Source organism: Stenella coeruleoalba (genome assembly GCF_951394435.1).
Source record: "Stenella coeruleoalba genome assembly, chromosome: 15".
NCBI lineage: Eukaryota > Metazoa > Chordata > Mammalia > Artiodactyla > Delphinidae > Stenella > Stenella coeruleoalba.
In genome coordinates, this window is record NC_137161.1 from 57,089,112 (window position 1) to 57,109,018 (window position 19,907).

Here is a 19,907-nt window from a genome sequence, read left to right on the forward strand (position 1 = left end):
TGACTTGGTCAATCCTAAAAGGGTGACTCAGGGAAAACAAGATAACATCTCTGTGCCTCAGTTTCTCCATCTGTATTGCCTAAGTTTTAAATTAAGAGTGCTTAGCAGTGCCTGGTACATAGTAAAAACTCAATAAATGTTAGCTGTGATTGCCATAATCATAGAAATTGGTACAATTCCAAGATATATCTTCTTCACATTTTGAAGCTCTGAATGCATCTTAAAATTTATGTGTTTTCTATAAATCTAAAATTATTCAAAGACTCCAAACAGCCAAAGCAATCTTGAGAAAAAAAAGCAGAGCTGGAGGCAACATGCTGCCTGTCTTCAGGGAGCATGTTCTATACTACGTGTTTTGTCCTACACTACAAAGCTACAGCTATCAAAACAGCATGGAACTGGCACAAAATCGGACACATAGATCAATGCAACATAATAAAGAGCCCAAAAATAAACCCATGCACTTATGGTCAATTAATCTACAACAAAGGAGGCAACAATATACAATGGAGAAAAGACAATCTTTTCAAGTGATGTTAGGGAAATTGGACAGTTACATGTAAAATAATGAAATGAGAACATTTTCTCAAACCATATACAAAAAATAAACTCAAAATGTATTAAAGACCTAAACATAAGACCAGAAACCATAAACTCCTAGAAGAAAAAGTAGGCAGAACACTCTGACAAAATCGTAGCAATATCTTTTTTTGGATCTGTCTCCTAAGGCAAAGGAAACAAAAGCAAAAATAAACAAGTGGGACCTAATTAAACATAAAAGCTTTTGCACAGCAAAGGAAACTATCAATAAAACAAAAGAACAACCTACTGTGAATGGGAGAAATTATTTGCAAATGATATGACTGATAAGGGGTTAATATCCAAAATATATCGATATAAACAGCTCATACAACTCAATGTCAAAAAAAACCCCAAACAACTCGATTAAAAATGGGCAGAAGACCTGAACAGACATTTTTTCCAATGAAGACACACAGATGGCCAACAGGCACATGAAAAGATGCTCAACATGATTAACTATCAGAGAAATGCAAATTAAAACCACAATGAGCTATCACCTCACACCTGTCAGAATGGCTCTATTAAAAAACACAAATAACAAATGTTAGTGAGAATGTGGAGAAAAGGGAACGCTTGTACACTGTCGGGGGAATACAAATTGGTGCAGCCACTGTGGAAAACAGTATGGACATTCTTCAAAATACTAAAAATAGAATTATCATATGTACTAATACTTCTACTCTTGGGTATATATCTGAAGAAAATGAAAACACTAATTTGAAAAGATACGTGTGGGACTTCCTTGGTGGTGCAGTGATTAAGAATCCGCCTGCCAATGCAGGGGACACGGGTTCGAGCCCTGGTCCGGGAAGATCCCACATGCTGCAGAGCAACTAAACCCGTGAGCCACAACTACTGAGCCCACGAGCCACAACTACTGAGCCCACGTGCCACAGCTACTGAAGCCTGCACGTCTAGAGCCCGTGCTCCACAATGAGAAACCACTGCAATGAGATGCCCGTGCACCTCAATGAAGAGTAGCCTCCACTTGCCACAACTAGAGAAAGGCCGCGCACAGCAATGAAGACCCAATGCAGCCAAAAATAAATAAATAAATTTATTTAAAAAAAGAAAAGATACATGCACCCCAAAGTTCATAGCAGCATGATTTATAATAACCAAGATATGGAAGCAACCTAAGTGCCCATCAACAGATGAATAGATATATATGTGCAATGGAATATTAATCAGCCATGAAAAAGACTTAAATTCTGCCATTGGCAAAAACATGGATGAACCTAGATGTTATTATGCTTAGTGAAGTAAGTCAAACAGGGGAAGACAAATACTGTATGATATCACTTAAATGTGGAATCTAAAAAATAAAACAAACCAATAGATACAACAAAACATAAATGGACTCACAGATATAGAGAACAAACTAGTGGTTACCAGTGGGGAGAGGGAAGGAGTAAGGGGCAAGATAGGGATTGGGGATTAAGAGGTATAAACTACTTTATGTATAAAATAAAAAAGCTACAAGATATATTGTACAGCACAGGGAATATAGCCAATATTTCACAACTTTAAATCTATAAGAACATTGAATCACTATGTTGTACACCTGAAACTAATATAATAGTGTAAATCAACTATATTTCAATAAAAATCCAGAATTAAAAGTTTATTTAGAAATTCATGTACTAATTGAATGTGGTAATGAAGCTCTGACTAGTTTTTTTTTTAAATTCCTAATTTAAAAAAAAAACAATGTTACTAAACCAATGGGGTAACTTACACTGGCATCTTAAAATCAAAGTAGCTAAGTATTAATAGGGCCCAAATATATGCTATAGATGAAGAAACAATGATAGGTTTTTGCTCAATAAATGGAGCAATGGCTTTTGCCAATTCTTCATATGCACATGCTCTTCTCACCACAGGACCTTTGCACATGCTGTTCTGTCATGTTCTCCATTCTACCTTCTTCACCTAGTTAATGTCTTATCATTCTTTAGTTCCCATCATTTCCTCAGGAAAATCCTCCCCAACTTACCTGTCTAGGTTAAAACTTTCTAATATCATTTGCCATTTCATTATAGCCCTTGTCACAGGTGTGATTTTATGTACATTACACAAAACTGAGTTACTATCTGTCCCTTTCAATAGCCTCGAAGCTCCATGAAAGGAAGAGACTGTTCTTCCCTTACTCATCACTGTATCTCCAGCTTTCAGTATGGACTCTGGCATACAGCAGGAGCAGAATAAGTATGCTTTGTAAGAATGAATAAATAAATGAATGAGTTTTGGAGACATCATAGATACAGTTGCAGAGCCTGGCATTTCAATTTTTAGTGTCCATTTGAATGAAAATTTGATTCACGTCTATTAAATTGCACTAAAACCTAAGCTCCATGAGGACAGGAGTCTTGTCTGCTTTTATCTGTTGTGATCCAGCGTTCGAATGTTTTATATTGTACTATAATTATTTCTGTCCTCGCCACAACTCATCTCTACTACCTTTGAGAGTCATGAAAACAAGTGTCATATCCTGGCCCCTTGTACGACAAAGAGTCATAAATCTGCAGCCAAAACTCAGATTGGTTTCCCAAGCTTCAGCTCAGTGAGTCCATCTCTCACTGACATTGCATCTTAAAGTAGACAGTGCTACTTGGCTTCCCCACAGACCATTTAACATGTAGGTAATATTCAAAGTTGGACTCCCTGTCCCCCTAAATCCCCACAGGGCTCACTCTCTGAACAGTGAATAAATGCAGGTTCCTCTAGTACCCAGGATCTCCCTCTCTGTGTTGCAATTTACAAGAAGGCATTACCTCACCCCTGCATGGTATTATCATAGTGGCAGAGGGTCAAGTTTCCAGGCAGCATGAAGAGGTGAAAAGAACATGGGCTGGGTGATCAGTTAGTTTGGGTTCAAGTTCCAACTCTATTCAACACTATGAAAAAGGGGGAAAAGAGTGGATTATTAAGCAGTATATATGATGTTAAGACCTTTTCACATACGATTTCATTCAATTTATAATAAATCTATGGAGTGGGTATTACGGTGCCATTTTAATAACTAGGAAATGGAGATTCAGAGAGGTGAAATAGCTTACTCAAGGTCATCCAGTTGTTAAGTAGCAGAGATTAGAACCCAGATCTCTCTGACCTTAAAGTGCAGCTCTTTCCTTTATACCGTCTTGCCCTATGCCCTGGCTGTGTGATTTTTGAGCAAGTTGCTTCACCTCTCTGATCCTGCATTTCCTCATCTGTAACTGAGATGATTACCACACCTATCTCCAAAAGCTGCCCTGAGGATCCAATGGTAATGCACATGAAAGGCAATATATAAATGCACTCAATATCCACAAACAGGCAGATCAGAAGGAATAAATTCTTTTGTTGGTCTGTTTAAGACGGAAGAGAGCTCTTATTATTCCTGAAAGAGTTATCACAGCTGGAGAAGCAGCCATGCAATTCCTGCAATAAAAGTGTATGTGGGGGGAATCAAAAGGCAACACAACTGTCTTCCAACCCAGCCTGTTTTTATTTTTACCGAAATACAATTTCAGATTCGATGGCTTATTCTTCGTCTGAAGTATGAGCATTTATAGCCCAGCTATTGGGAGCAACAGTAGAGCAGTTAAATGCTGCTCCGCACACTGGCCCTCCTCCAGCCGCCTGGCAGAGGACTCAGCACACTCCGCTCACAGGAGCTCTGCTTCCCCTAATCGATTTTCCCAGTGTCACTCCCTGCCTCTCACCCCATGCTCTGCCTTTCCCTGTACAGGCACCGGGATGCATGAGAACATATTGTCAACTCTGTACTGTCACCTGTTAGAACGGTCCATCCTAGCCACTAGGTTAGCAGTTGGTGTGACACGCCGGTTGGCCTCAAATAACCATGCTTTTCCCACAACTCCAGCCTCCTACCTTGGCTCAGTTCACCTGTTGGCTGAGATTTGCTTCTGGATGAGTTGCCCCATGATGAAACCAGGGATTGTTCATACTCACATTGCTCAGAAACCCAGTTTCTTTTTGCAGTAGACGGAAGAAAAGAGAGCAAATAAACACAGAGGGAAGAGAGGGGAAGAAGCCACAGCACTGCCCTCAAAGAGTCTACAAAGAGTCTACAATTCTCCTTCTACAAGGAGAAAGAAATGTGAACGGACAAAAACAACGGCAGTTGCTTCCACAGTGCTTGGGATGTGCCAGGCACTGCTCTAAGTGTGTTAGATCATCTACCACATTTAAACCACACAATAATTCCAAGAGGAAGGTACGAGCATTGTCCCCCCCCATTTCACAGATGAGAAAACTGAGGCTGACTTGACCAAGATCATGGCCAGTAAGTGGTAGAAGCAGGATGTTGGATTTCAAGGGTCTATGCTCTTAGGCACTGCATTATAGCTTCTCTCAGATGATTATAATACAGTGTTGGCCTAATGAGGGGAGTTTTAAAGATTGTTCATGGGCAGAGGCAATCACATGTGCAAAGACCCTGAGGTACCAGAGAGCCTGCACATGAAGGGGGCAAAAAATATCTCATTGCAGTTGGAGCATAACAAGCCATGGGGGAAAAGGAGAAGATGGAAAAGTGTGGAGGACATGTGACTGGAAAGGTGGGTTCTGGTTGGGCTGGAAAGAGCCCCGAATGCCAAGTTAGAACCTTGGACTTGGACCTAGTAAAATGGGGACCCACTGGCATTTAGGAAGGGGAGTGACATGAGCAGTTTAGAGCTGGGAATTACCTCTCAGCCGGTAATGTGGAGGATGGACCTAAGACAGGAGGAAACAGGAAGAGGGAGAGAGGCTGTCCCAGGATGCTGACTGAGAACAGAAAGAGTCACCATCTCCTCCTGTCTCCTCTTTTAGGAGGGTTATGGGGGCCCCTGAGGATCCCCTTGCCCCAGGTGAGCCCATCGGCCTGAAAACTTGTGTCTTGGCAGTAGCATGCTAGCATGTACTCAACATCTGCTTATAAACTGGATTGTAAGCCTTCCAAGGAGTGAGATTTGGCCAATGACACCACTGACAGAGAAGCCACTGTGCCCTTCCAAGTCTGAAAAGTCTAATAAGAAACTCAAATTTATGGACACTGGCAAAGGATAGGAAGCCACTCGCAGTTGAAAGGCATTCTGGAGGGCATTGGGACTTTGCCTGCCTTAAGAAAACTCCTTATCCTCCCCTGGGAGTAACTTCATGGTGCCTGCCTGCCCCACCTCCCCACAGTTGCAAAGATGGCCTGGACTTGTCATATAGCTTCATTTCCTCAACTGTGATCACCCCAGGGATGGACTGTACAGGCAAGTAGGAGTGACCAAGTGTTCTGTGAACTTGGACATATGGATGCAAAGTCAGAGAAGGGCCCTGCTGGTGGCCAGCATTCCTGCCCTATGTAGAGAATGAACCGAAAAATGAAGCAACATCAAGGGAAGCAGGACCAGAGGTGGAGAACGACAGAGTCTTGATTATACAACTGAGCCTATGGATATAGTTGAGCCTGAAATCTAAGGGATCTATCCGCAACTTACATACTTCTCTTCCCAGCATTGCCAACAAATTGGAATTGAATTTCATTGGCTTATTCCCGAGTCAATCACTGAGCCCAAGGGGATGGAATTTGCTGATTGGCCAGGTTTGAACCACATGACCCTTCCTGGAGCCAAGGTCTGGGATGTGAGTTGGACCCCATCAGAATCACATAAACTGAAAGTAGGGATGGGTGGCTTCCAAGCAAAATCAAAGTCTTATTACCAGAGGAAAGAGACATTTTTTCCGGACAGGCAAAAAATAATAGATGTACTCTACAACCTTTTGCAATACAAATGTTAAGATTACATCAATCTTTCAAACCCGCTAGTCCTTGAGCTGGGTTGCTTAGAGAATAATTCCACCGAGGTGAGAGCTCTTGGGATGGGAGGTACATAGGAAGTGGCTCTCTTCATTTCAATCCCTGTTCTGAGCCCCATCTCCTTGTCACTCTGCCCTACCAAAAGCCATTGGGTCCGCTAAAACACAAAATTTTGTTTCTGTGAGCCCAAGGCCTCTGCTTCCAAGTTCTCATGACTTTGCCCTTACATTAGCATTCATGAACTCAAACTGTCAGAGAGTCTTGGGTAATTAGAAGCAATACAAAAATGCTAATTAGCACTCTGGCTGTACCCAGAGGATGACATAGACAGAGACCCAAGCCCTACGTTTGTGTTTCCAGGACTCCTTGAATTCCCACATCTAAGAACCCTTTACAAAGCTTCTTGATGAAAGAAAGAGCTCAGAGACAGTATAGCATTGGGTTCAAGGCATTGCCCTTTCAGTATGATGCACTTCCATGTCAATCTCAACTCTGCCACTTACACATGCTACATCCATCGGCAAATTACTTCAGCACTGAGTCTCAGTTTTCTCCTCCATAAAATGGGAGTAATAATCATCTCTATTGTAACATGTTTTTGTTATGTGAATGAAATAATTAATGCAATATGTACAGTACCTGGCACATAATAAGGGTTCAATAAATGAGTTTCTGTATGTGTAATACACAAGGGGGAAATTATAGGAGGTCAAATATGAAAATTGGGTTGTAGATTCCTCTTGGCTCCAACCATTCCCATCCCCACTATTTGGTGTGAAGCAGTCACACCTCATGTGTGGACCAGTGCAATGTTTTCCTGTCTGGTTGTGGTTCCTTCTCTCTCTTTTCCCTCCAAATCATTTTGTGTCAGTTTCCAAGGATTGTGGTGACAAGCTACCACAAAATTGGAGGCTTTAAAGAACGTAAACGTATTGTCTCACAGCTCTGCAGGCCAGAAGTGTGAAACCAAGTCGTTGGCAGGGTTGGTTGCCCCGGAGGTTCTGAGAAAGAATCCATCCCGAGCCGCTGTCCTGGCTCTGGTGGTTGCCGGCAAGCCTGGTGTTCCCTGGCTTGTAAATGCATCCTTCCATCTCTGCCTCCGTCTTCACAAAGCCTTCTTCTGTCCTTCTCCTCTTCTGTCCGTCTCATCTCCCTCTAGGCTTTGCCCTTGTAAGGACACCTGTCATTGGATTTAGGTCCTACCTAAGTAATCCAGGGTAATCTCATCTTGAGATCCTTAAGTTAATTCTATCTGCAAAGACTCCATTTCTAAAATAGGTCATAGTCACAGGTTCTTGGAGTTAGCATGTAGACATATCTTTTATTTGAGGGGGTGGTCACCTTTCACTCCACTGTACATTCCAACACCACATCACCATTTCAAGGTCAATCTTCGCCAAACACACATCAAAAGGCCAACAAAGCCTTCTCATTTTCCACCTAAAAGTCTTCCAGCCATGCTGGTCTGCCATCGAAGGCTCTCCCCCAGCAGGTCCTGAGCTTCTCCTCCCTTCAGGCACCTGGCTCTGGAGGTGCTGAGCTGCTGGCCCTCATCGTTTTCTCATCCTCCCTCTTGCACTGTCCTTCCACCCATGTTCTCATCTTGGGCTCTGTATCACTTTTCTATTGCTCCATAGCAAATTGCCACCAACTTAGCAGCTTAAAACAGTTGAGAGTCCGCCTGCCGATGCAGGGGACGCGGGTTCGTGCCCCGGTCCGGGAAGATCCCACATGCCGTGGAGCGGCTGGGCCTGTGAGCCATGGCCGCTGAGCCTGCGCATCCGGAGCCTGTGCTCCGCAACGGGAGAGGTCACAACAATGAGACGCTCGCGTACCGCAAAACAACAACAACAACAAAAAACCATCATGAATTTCTTATGTCACTCTCTCTCTGAGCCAGAAGTCCGGGAAAAGCCTAGTGGGGTCCTCTGTTCTGGGTCTCACAAGGCTGCCATCAAGGTATCTGCCAGGCTGTGTTCTCATGTGGAGGTCTGACCGGGGAAGAATCCCCGTCCAAGCTCATTAAGGTGTTCATAGAATGAGTTTCCTTGCAGCTGTGGGACTGAGGGCTCAGCATTTTGCTGGCTGTTGGCTGGAGGCCCCCTGTAGTTCCTAGAGGCCACTTAAAGTTCCCTGCCATATAGGATTCCTCCACATGGCTGCCCACCTCATCAAGCCAGCTAGGAGGAATTCTCACCTCAGGGAGGGCCCTGTCTCCCTTTTAAAGGCTTTTACCTGATTACATCTGACCTATTTAAGATAATGTCTCTTTTAATGAACTCAAATCAGAAACCTATATGAAACCTTAACTACATCTGTAAAATCCCTTCACCTTTGCTCTATCATTTGGCTAGGATGTATCATAGGTCCAGCCCACACTCAAAGGGAGGGGATTGTACAGGATGTGACAACCAGGAGGCTGGAATTCCGGGACCACCACAGAGTCTGTCTGCCCCTTTGAAGTCTGTGCTCCAAAGAGGAGCTTCCCAATCTACCTCCCCCACCAAAGCCATTGCCATTCCTCTCCAGCTGGATCATCCCTCCTTCTTCCTAATTCTTGGTGGCTTCATTTTTAGCCCTCTTACAGCACTAACTGATTTATTTGAGAGGCAGCAATGTGGTACCACACAGGGGTAAAGAACAAGGACTCAGGAGTTAGACCATCTGGGTCCACCCTGGCCCCTCTACTTACTATCAGTGTAACCCTGGGCCACTCAACTTTCAAAGCTCAATTAGAAACATACAGAGAATCTTTTCATGGGGTTATTATGAGGATTGAATGTGCTAATTTTTCTAATGCAGTTAACAGGGTCTGGCTCACAGCAAGGATCTAATATATGGCTATTTTGTGTGAGTCAGGATAGGCTAGGTTATATTACAGTAACAAACAGCCCCAAACTGAGAAAAACTCAGGGGTTTAAAACAAGTGTTTCTTTCTCCCACATGCTGCGCACCCACTGAAAGTTAGCAGAAGGGTTCTGGGCATTTTAATCACTTAGGGTCCCAGATTGATGAGCAACCATCATGTTGAAGAGAGCAGGGTGGGTCTTACCTGGCAAACGAATGGTCCAGCTCAGAAGTGAAATGGGACACGTGCTTTCAACTCATTGGCCAGAATGAGTCACGTAATCCCACTGGGAGGCCAGGAGAAAACCTCCCAGGAAGCGGAACGGGGGAGACCCACACGTGGGTGCTCATCGTGTAATTTCCTTTAAATTACCATGAACCTCATTTCACCTTAAGGAACAGTATGATTTCATCCTCCTTTATCCTAAACAGCACTAGATCACAGTGCCTAGCGCAAGGTAGAACTTCAGGACGATATGTTAGAAAGCCTAACTCTAAAAATAGGACAGCTGCAACGCACATAGAAAAAGACTTGATCCTCTTACAATATAATCTGAGGAGACAAAAAATTTCCATCCACACTCAAATATTTTCCCTGTTCACCTGCTACCATGTATATTTCTGCCATTCACTTGATCCTTTACGGTCTTTAGAGGTGCATTTGTAACAGCCCAAGGCATCGGATTGCCTGGGCAGGGTAAGATATTTACTAGCGCACCGTTTACTCTCTGAGCCCGTTACCAGGGCTGCTGTTCAATTCAACCAGCATTTTCTGAGCGCAGTGCCAGGCAGCACACTCAAAGCCTGGTGGGTCCTAACGTGGACACAGTTCTCAAAGAACTCACCATTTAGAAATCTTAGCATGCCAGGCAGAGTCTAGAGAATGGGACAGAAGATGGATACTTTTGAAGGAGGAAATAATTATGCCCGCTAATAATTATAAAGTGCTTTCTGGGTGCCCGGCTGAGCAAACTTAGACTTGGGAGATTTAATCCTCAAAGCACCACTAGGAGGATGGAGACTAGAATTTCCTTTAACAATTGGCAGGTTGAAAAGGATTTCCACTGCTCCTTCTCGGGATGGGTCTTTGCAGGAGATATTCGTATACTATCAGGACTCAAAAACTTTGGAGCAAGAAGACAGAGGCAGTGACAGCATTAGAGTTTTCCAGAAGCTGGTTCTGTTAGTAATCCTGCCTCTGTCACTCACTAGCAGTGTGACCTTGGAAAGTTGCATAACCTCTCTGTGCCCCAGAGCCTTCCCTTGTTAGCGTGGGCTCCTGAGTCCTCGTCTCCAGGGAACTGGCACAGGGTAGGTCTCCAGGCATCACTTCCACCTCCTTTTGCCCCCTCTTCTCGAGGTAGGAAGAGTAGCAGCAGGGGCACAGAGACACTGGGCAGGCTCCCAGCTGAAAACTAAGACAGTTTTGAATGAATGGCAAATTTTTTTAAATTTATTTTTAAGACAATTTTCAAATAAGTTGAAACAACTTTTTTCAGAGGCAACCAATAGCACCGACCAGGACTGGGAAGGGAAGAGATAAAGTTATGGAAAATGCAAGCAATTAAACTCTATTAAAAACCCGTATGTGCTTTTTTTTTTTTTTTTTTTTTTTTTGCGGTACGCGGGCCTCTCACTGGCTCACGGGCCCAGCCACTCTGCGGCATGTGGGATCTTCCCGGACCGGGGCACGAACCCGCGTCACCTGCATCGGCAGGCGGACTCTACCACTGCGCCACCAGGGAAGCCCCTGTACATTTTTTTAATGCGGAGAAAGTAAGTCCAAGAGTTGACAAGTGAGCAAGGCTGGGCTCCAGCATCTTGGGGTTTTGGAATGAAAACCCTGCGAAGGGCAGAAAATGTGCTCAGCGGCACTTCTCGCCTTGAGCAACACACACATCTGTGCGCTCGATTGTTTGGGACTTGGCGGCAAACAGCAGTGGCAATAATTCTTTGCAAAGGAGGAGGATCAGCAAAACACAAGGAAAAAAAGAGACAAAAGAAGAGAGCACGTGAGATAAGAGGAAGATGGCGGGGAAGGGGTCAGTTTTCTCTGCCTCACGCGGCTTCGGTGGCTTGTGGTAAATGAGTTTCTAATGATGTTTTTAAAAAGCGGGTCTTATTTACTGGGGCTGACGCAACTCCTGCTTCTTGGGCTGTGTGCTGGGGAAGCAAATGAGGCAGGAGGGAGACGGCGTGAAACCGGGGTTTGCTGGTCTCTTAGTCCTACTGGGAACGACCCCAGGCCATCGCTCCCCCTTCCCCACTCCCTGCACTGGCCTCCGCTGTGCGCCAGCAGTTCTGACCTCGGAGGATCACAGTCCTGTGTGAGAGGGAGACACAACCTGGCTGTGAGAATCCTGTGTAATCAGTGCTTCTTTGGGTGCCCCCTGTGTGCCAGGCACAGTATTTTTTGAATGAACAAACAGAGGAATGAATGAATGAGTGAATGGAACACTTGGCGCTCTGTGGGCCCAGGGAGGGAGCACCCCAACCTTTGGAGTGGGGAGAAGGGAAGCAGGAAGGCTTCCTGGAGGAGGTGACACAGGAGGATTCAGAAAAGAAGACGTAAAGGGGAGTTTGAGGCAGAAGGGAGGGCGTGAGCAAGTGCCCGGAGGACTGTCAGCACATTTCCGTGTGGGAATTTCAGGTCATTGGATTTAGGAGGAGGGTTTTAGAGGCAGGTGTGGGAGATGAAGGATAACCCTAATTGGGCCCTTACTGTGTGCCTGGGACATTTGGTGATACCTAGAGCTACTTCGGGTTATCACAACTGCAGTGGGGGAGGGGGTGCTACTGGCATCGAGGGGATGCAGGTCAGGGATGCTTCCAAGCCTCCTGCAGTGAGTGCACAAGACAGCTCTCCTCCCAAACCCTGCTGTATGCTGACCTTCTGCTGACCACTTTCATTTCCTCCTCCTCCTAGCCCCACGAGGTGGTACATTTATCCCCATTTCTCAGGCAAGGAAAACGAGGCTCTGAGAGCTTCAGTCACTTGCCTAAGATCATACAGCGACTAAGAGGAAGAGTGGGGATTGGAACCCAAGCAACCAAGCTCCAGCTCCCTGCTAATAACTACAGGAAAGAAATCCATTGGCCACACTGTAAAGGTCTTCGGATGCCATGTTACAGAGTTTGGGCTTGTACCTGTTCTGCAACACACGAATATTTTTCATCTACAGATTTTCCACCTTTTCACGCACTAGTGTAATTTCCCCTGAAGAACCAAATGTTGGAGGTCAAACAAAATTCCCATTTGCAAGCAAAGACAGAGCGGAGACAGAGCAAAGGATTTGTCACTGCATTCATTATATACCGCTCCCTCCCCCGCCCCACGTCAGGCAAGCTCTGGCCTATTACTAAATACACCTTTAAGAGCAATTGCCCTGCTTTATTCAGAAAGAACCTTAAAATATAATTAACGGAAGTCTCCCCGGATGGTTTCACATCTTCCCTTCTCTGCAGTAGCAATACCAAGTCCAGTGAGGTCTGTTATTCTGAGACTTCCTTAAAACCCTAATCATGTACACCGCCATTTCTCTGCAGCTCTTCGCGGAGGTGCGATATCCTCAGCGCGTGCTGGTCAGGGCTGCTTTTTCTCCTAATGAAGTCACACTGGGCGCTTTCCGTGAACAGCTGGACCGCCGCAGCTCAGAGGAGAGGGAGCTGCCTCAGCCTCAAGACGACCCAGAGCCAAGCTCAGAATATTTGCAAGCCGATGACTGGAAAATTGGAGTTCGGGACGATCGCCCCTGCAGTCCTTAATTGGATGCCAGCTTCAGAGCAGGACCTTCTCATGCTAGAAATATCCCTAGACTTCACCAGAGACTGGTGAGGTAGGAATTAACCTACCCAGGATACAGATGGAGAAACTGATGCTCAAAGAATCCAAGGTGTGAACTGTGGAGCTGGAATGCAGGCACTTCGATTAGCACAGAGTGTAATGAAATAATCACTTTGCGTTTATTTGTTCAATGGCTTTAAAGCAGAAGCTACTTCTGATTCTGTATCCTACCTAGCACAGCGCCTTTGCTCAATAAGACTAAATCAGCCACACAAAGTGAACACATCACAGACGACCCCTGCAGGGATGCTCTTGACTGATTTCATTCATTTTTCTCTAAATAACTCTAATGGGGTGATAGCTTAGAGTGGGGTCCCTCTGCAATTCATTAAGAAGAACAGAGGGTCTGGAGAGAGTCATGTTTGGATTTGTATCCTGGTTCTGTCTCTCCCAGGCTGTGTTACATAGGGCAAGTGAGTTCACCTCTCTGAGCCTCTCTTCTGCTGCCTATAAAATGGGCATAATAACACCCACTTCACTGAATTACTATGAGAATAAATGAGCCCAGAGCAGAGGAAATTCTTTTATTAAACTTTTAGTACACACTTGAGGTGATCATTTAATTCCCCAATCATTTTTTTTTAGGCTCTTACTCATTTCAGCACTAACTTAAATTTTATTTTCTCTTTGATATTTGAAGAAAGTTGGGCTCAGAGAGGTTAAGCAATTTGCCTGGGGACACACAGCTGGATGGTGACACGGCTGAGATTTGAAGGCAGAGCGGTGAAACTCTAAGTTTGTCTCTTTCTGAGGTACCTTGATGCCTTCTCGGAGGGCTTGAGAATCTGGTTTTTTGATTCCAAATTTAGAGTGTTCTGGGGGAAGAGAGGGGACAAGGTAAATATTTCAAAGAATGGGAAGTAGAGGAGGAGAAATCTGTCTTTTGAAAGTGAGCACTGGTAGGTCTGATTCTGAGGAAAGCTGATTCTGCTCTAGGTCTGTTGTGTCTGGGGTTTTGCCCTCTTGAGGTAGTGAGTGCATCACATCAAATCCCTTCTCTGATGGGGAAGGAGTATAAAACAAGAGAAAAAGTACAGGCAAGATGAAAACAGAAGTATATATTTCCTGGAATTAAACGCTGATATATAGCCTGGAGAGAAAACAGGCTGAGGTGTTAAATGGATGGTCTATAGGAACTTGTACCCAGAATATATAAAGAACTCTTACAAATCAATAATAAGAAGATAACCTGATTTAAAAATTGGCAAAATATTTAACTAGACGTTTCTCCAAAGATGATATACAGGTGGCCAATAAGCACATGAAAATATGCTCAACATCATTAGCCATCAGGGCAATGCAAATCAAAACCACAATGAGATATCATTTCACGCCCATAAGGATGGCTGAAATAAAAAAGATAGACAGTAAGGAGTGTTGGAGAGGATGTGGGAAAATTGGAATCCTCACACATTACTGGTAAGGATGTAAAATGATGCAACCACTTTGAAAAATAATGTGATGGTTTCTCAAAATATGAAATACAGCATTACCATATGACCCAGCAATTTCACTCCTAGGTGAATTGAAAATATATTTATACAAAAACTTGTACATGAATATTCATAGCAACATTATTCCTACTAACCAAAAAGTGGGAACAGCCCAAATGTCTAACAATGGATGAAGAGATAAACAGAACATGGTCTATCCATACAATGGGGTATTATTCAACCATTAAAAGGAATAAAGTGCTGATACATGCTACAACATGGACGAACCTCAAAACATTTTGTTAGGTGAAAGAAGTTTGGCACAAAAGACATTCTATTGTTTAATTCCATTTATATTAATTTTTCAGAAAAGGCAAAATTTTTGAGACAAAAAGTAGATTAGCTAGTTGCCTCAGGGATGAGGGTGATGGAGTGGGAGATTGGGAATGACTGCAAATGGGTGTGAGGCTCCTTTTGGGGTGATGGGAATATTCTAAAATTAGAGCGTGGTTATGGTTGCACAATTCTGTAAATATACTGAATATCATTGAATTGTAGACTTATAATGGATGAATTGCACGGTACATAAATTAAATCTTAACAAAGCTATTAAAAAGGACGACTGGTCCACTGTCCCAGCTAGTAAGGGTCAACCATTGAATCCCAAGCAGTGTGACCCTCTCTCTCTTGTCCACTACACAGCACAGCCTTACTCCAGTATGAGGGTAAATCCTAAACTTACGAGGTCACAGATCTTTTTCTAATGTGGCCCAAGAACCCAGCTTGGAAAAGACCAGGAATAACCAGCCCCCAGCTTTGTTGCTGATGAAGGTGGTACCCTCAACGGCTCTTGGTGTAGTGTCAGCCACCAGCCAGCCCAGATGCAAGGCGGGGGACTGGCCCCTGGTAACACCTCAAGAGTGATCAAGTCAGCAGTATATTCAGCTCGGCTGCTGGATTTGTATCATGGTTCTCCCTGCCAGGCCAGCCATTCATCCAGAATAAACTTCGCAGGACTGGGCAGCCAACTAATTAATTGTTGCATCAATAAAACTCAGGTTTGGCCGTCTCATGATGGATTACATTGTTAAAATGAACTTAACAGCCGCATTAAAGAAAGAAAACAAGGGAAATCAATATAGGAGAACTTCCTCAGCCAGAGTTTGCACTTCTCATGGACCAGATGTCAGTGGTGAGACAAGCACTTATCACAAAGCAGAGATGATGTTTATTAGTGGCAAGACCATCCCTAGTTTACATGCAGGATTTTAAAATGAGAAAAGCAGAATACTGGAGCCCTAGAAGGGGTAGAATGTGGTTGGCACAAAGCCCAGTCCCTAGAGTCTGTGAGACCTCAGTTCAAATACCAACTGCTCCACTTCCTAGCTAGCCATGGATTTGGGCAAGCAATCTAATGTGGGCCTCAGTTTCTCTTATCTGCAAAATGGGGATAATAAGGGGACCAATATCTTAGTGTTGTTAGGAAGATTAAATTAGATAAAATGGTGTAACATTGCACTTCTTGCTAAGAATGTGTTCAGTAAATGTTTGCTATTGGTCATACTATATTTTTCTCTTGTTTAGGTATTTCCAGAAGCAGAATTCTCATCATTTCCGTCCTTCTCCATGACAGGTGATATAGTCAATTGCTCTTTAAATTTACACTTTTTTAAAATTAAATTCACCTCCAAATACCATCACATTGGGGGTTAGGACTTCAACATATGAATTTGGTGGGGGGACACAAGCATTCAGCTCATAATGATCAATATACATAACAGACCTATCACCTGCCCCAAATTCATTCATGCTTTCATATCCCACCCTCTTCCTACCCCTAATCCTGGCAACCACTCATCTGTTCTCCATCCCTGTAGCTTTGTCTTTTGGAGAATGTCATATAAAGAGAATCATATAGTATGTTACATTCTGAAACTGGCCCGTTGCATGTAGTTCACTTCTTTTTGTTGCTAAGTAGTATCCCAGTATGAGTGGATGTACCACCCAGTTTATCTGTTCATTCATTAATAACATTTGCGTTGTTTAGGTTTTGGCCATTATGAACGGAGCTCCACCTAAATATTCATGAACAGGGTTTTGTGTGAATATAAGTTTTCATTTCTCTAGGATAAGTGTCCAGGAGTGGGAACTCTGGGTCATATGCTAAGTATGCATTTAAGTTCATTAAGATCTACCACCCTGTTTGCCAAAATAATTTCCATTTGCACTAGCAAAGTATGAGAGTTCTAATCAGTTTGTGGGAATCCAGTGTTTGATATTGGCAGTTATCTACTTTAGCCATCTGAATAGGTGTTTAGTAGTATCTCATCATGGTTTTAAGTTGAATTTCCCTAACGGCTAATAGCGTTAAATATCTTTTCATGCGCTTATTTGCCTTCCATCTACCCTCTTCAGTAAAGTATCTGTTCAAATCTTTTGCCCATTTTGTAACTGGATTGTTTTTTGACAGTTGAGTTTGAGAGTTCTTTATATATTCTGGATACAGGTCATTTCTTTTTTCTTTTTTCTTAACATCTTTTCAGAGTATAATTGCTTTACAACAGTGTGTTAGTTTCTGCTTTATAACAAAGTGAATCAGCTATACATATAAATATATCCCCATATCTCTTCCTTCTTGTGTCTCCCTCCCTCCTACCCTCCCTATCCCATCCCTCTAGGTGGTCACAAAGCACCAAGCTGATCTCCCTGTGCTATGCGGCTGCTTCCCACTAGCTATCTGTTTTACATTTGGCAGTGTATATATGTCCATGCCACCCTCTCACTTTGTCCCAGCTTACCCTTCCCCCTCCCTGTGTCCTCAAGTCCATTCTCCAGTAGGTCTGAGTCTTTATTCCCATCTTGCCCCTAGGTTCTTCATGATCATTTTCTTTCCTTTTTTAGATTCCACATATATGTGTTAGCATACTGTATTTGTTGTTTTTCTCTTTCTGACTTACTTCACTCTGTATGACAGACTCTACGTCCATCCACCTCACTACAAACAACTCAATTTCATTTCTTTTTATGGCTGAGTAATATTCCATTGTATATATATGCCACATCTTCTTTATCCATTCATCTGTCAATGGGCACTTAGGTTGCTTCTATGTCCTGGCTATTGTAAATAGAGCTGCAATGAACATTGTGGTACATGACTCTTTTTGAATTATGGTTTTCTCAGGGTATATGCACAGTAGTGGGATTGCTGGGTCGTATGGTAGGTCTATTTTTAGTTTTTTAAGGAACCTCCATACTGTTCTCCATAGTGGCTGTATCAATTTACATTCCCACCAACAGTGCAAGAAGGTTCCCTTTTCTCCACACCCTCTCCAGCATTTATTGTTTCTAGATTTTTTGATGATGGCCATTCTGACTGGTGTGAGATGATATCCAATTGTGCTTTTGATTTGCATTTCTCTAATGATTAGTGATGTTGAGCATTCTTTCATGTGTTTGTTGGCAGTCTGTATATCTTCTTTGGAGAAATGTCTCTTTACGTCTTCTACCCATTTTTGGATTGGGTTGTTTCTTTTTTTGATATTGAGCTGCGTGAGCTGCTTGTAAATTTTGGAGATTAATCCTTTGTCAGTTGCTTCATTTGCAAATATTTTCTCCCATTCTGTGGGTTGTCTTTTCAGCTTGTCTATGGTTTCCTCTGTTGTACAAAAGCTTTTAAGTTTCATTAGGTCCCATTTGTTTATTTTTGCTTTTATTTCCATTTCTCTAGGAGGTGGGTCAAAAGGATCTTGCTGTGATTTATGTCACAGAGTGTTCTGCCTATGATTTCCTCTAAGAGTTTTATAATGTCTGGCCTTACATTTGGGTCTTTAATACATTTTGAGTTTATTTTTGTGTACGGTGTTAGGGAGTGTTCTAATTTCATTCTTTTACATGTAGCTGTCCAGTTTTCCCAGCACCACTTATTGAAGAGGCTGTCTTTTCTCCATTGTATATTCTTGCCTCCTTTACCAAAGATAAGGTGACCATATGTGCGTGGGTTTATCTCTGGGCTTTCTATCCTGTTCCATTGATCTATATTTCTGTTTTTGTGCCAATTACAGGTCCTTTCTTGATTACATGATTGGCAAGCTTTCACCCCGTCTGTAAGTTTGTATTTTCATTCTCTTAACAGCATCTTTCACAGGACAGAAGTTTTAAATTTTGACGAGGTTCAGTTTATCAACTTGTCTTTTATGGTGTGAACTTTTAGCATCATGTCTATTAACTCTTTGTCTAACCCCAGATTATGAATATCTTCCTCTATAATCTTCCTCTAAAATCTTTATAGTTTTGCATTTTACACCTAGATCTATAATTCACTTTAAGTTAATTTTTGTATAAGATGTGATGTGCAGGTCAAGGATCTTTTTTTTGCACATGCATGTCCGATTTTTCCAATACCATTTGTTGGAAAAGTATCTTTTTCCACTGAGTCTCTTTTTCACCTTTCCAAAATTCAATTGGACACATTTATGTTGGTCTATTTCTGAACTCTCTATTCTCTCCCATTGATCTATGTATGCCAATCCGTTTGCCAATTTCATACTGTGTTGATTATTGTACTTTCTTATAGTAAGTCTTAAAACTGGGTGATATGGTTCCTCTAATTTTATTCTTTGTTTTCAAATTATTTTGGCTATTCAAGGTCTTTTGACTTTTCACATAAATTTTAGATTTGGGTCAAGAGATTATTTTTTGGAAGGCTTTCTTTATTCTTTCTTTCTTTCTTTTTTTTCTTTTCCCTGTGGCACCTATGTCCATTCAGGTTATCTGTCTTATCTTGGTGAGTCTGATAGTTTGTACTTTTTAAGGGATTGGTTTGTTTCATCTAAGTGCTCAAATTTACATGTATAGAGTTGTTTGTAGGGTTCCAATCTTAGCCTTTTAATAGCTGCAGGGTCTGTAGTGTTAGCCCCTCAGTGCTAACATTGGTAATTTGTGTCTTTTCATATTTTTATTTTCCAGTCTTGTTGGAGATTTTTCAAATGCATTGATTTTTTTCAAAGAACAGCATCTTCTGGTTTCATTGTTTCCTTACTCCTTTTCTGTTCTCAAGTCCATTGATTGCTACCCTTAATCATTTCCTTGTTGGAAGCAAATATAGTAACACTGTGCTCTTTGCCTGGGGATAGCTCGCTCATTATTTTCAGATATCTTAAAGTGGAGTCTCAGAATGTTGATTTGAGGCCTTTTTTCTTTTTTAATGTAGGCATTTAATGTTATAAACTTCCCTGTAAGCACTACTCTGTTTCTACCCCACAAGTTGTTATATGCTGTATTTTATTTTCATTCAGTTCCAGATATTTTCTACGTTTCCTTGAGGTTTCCTTTGAACCTCTCTTAGCATCCCATTTTAGTTTATAAATTGTGTTTTTAAAAAATTGATGTATAGTTGATGTACAAT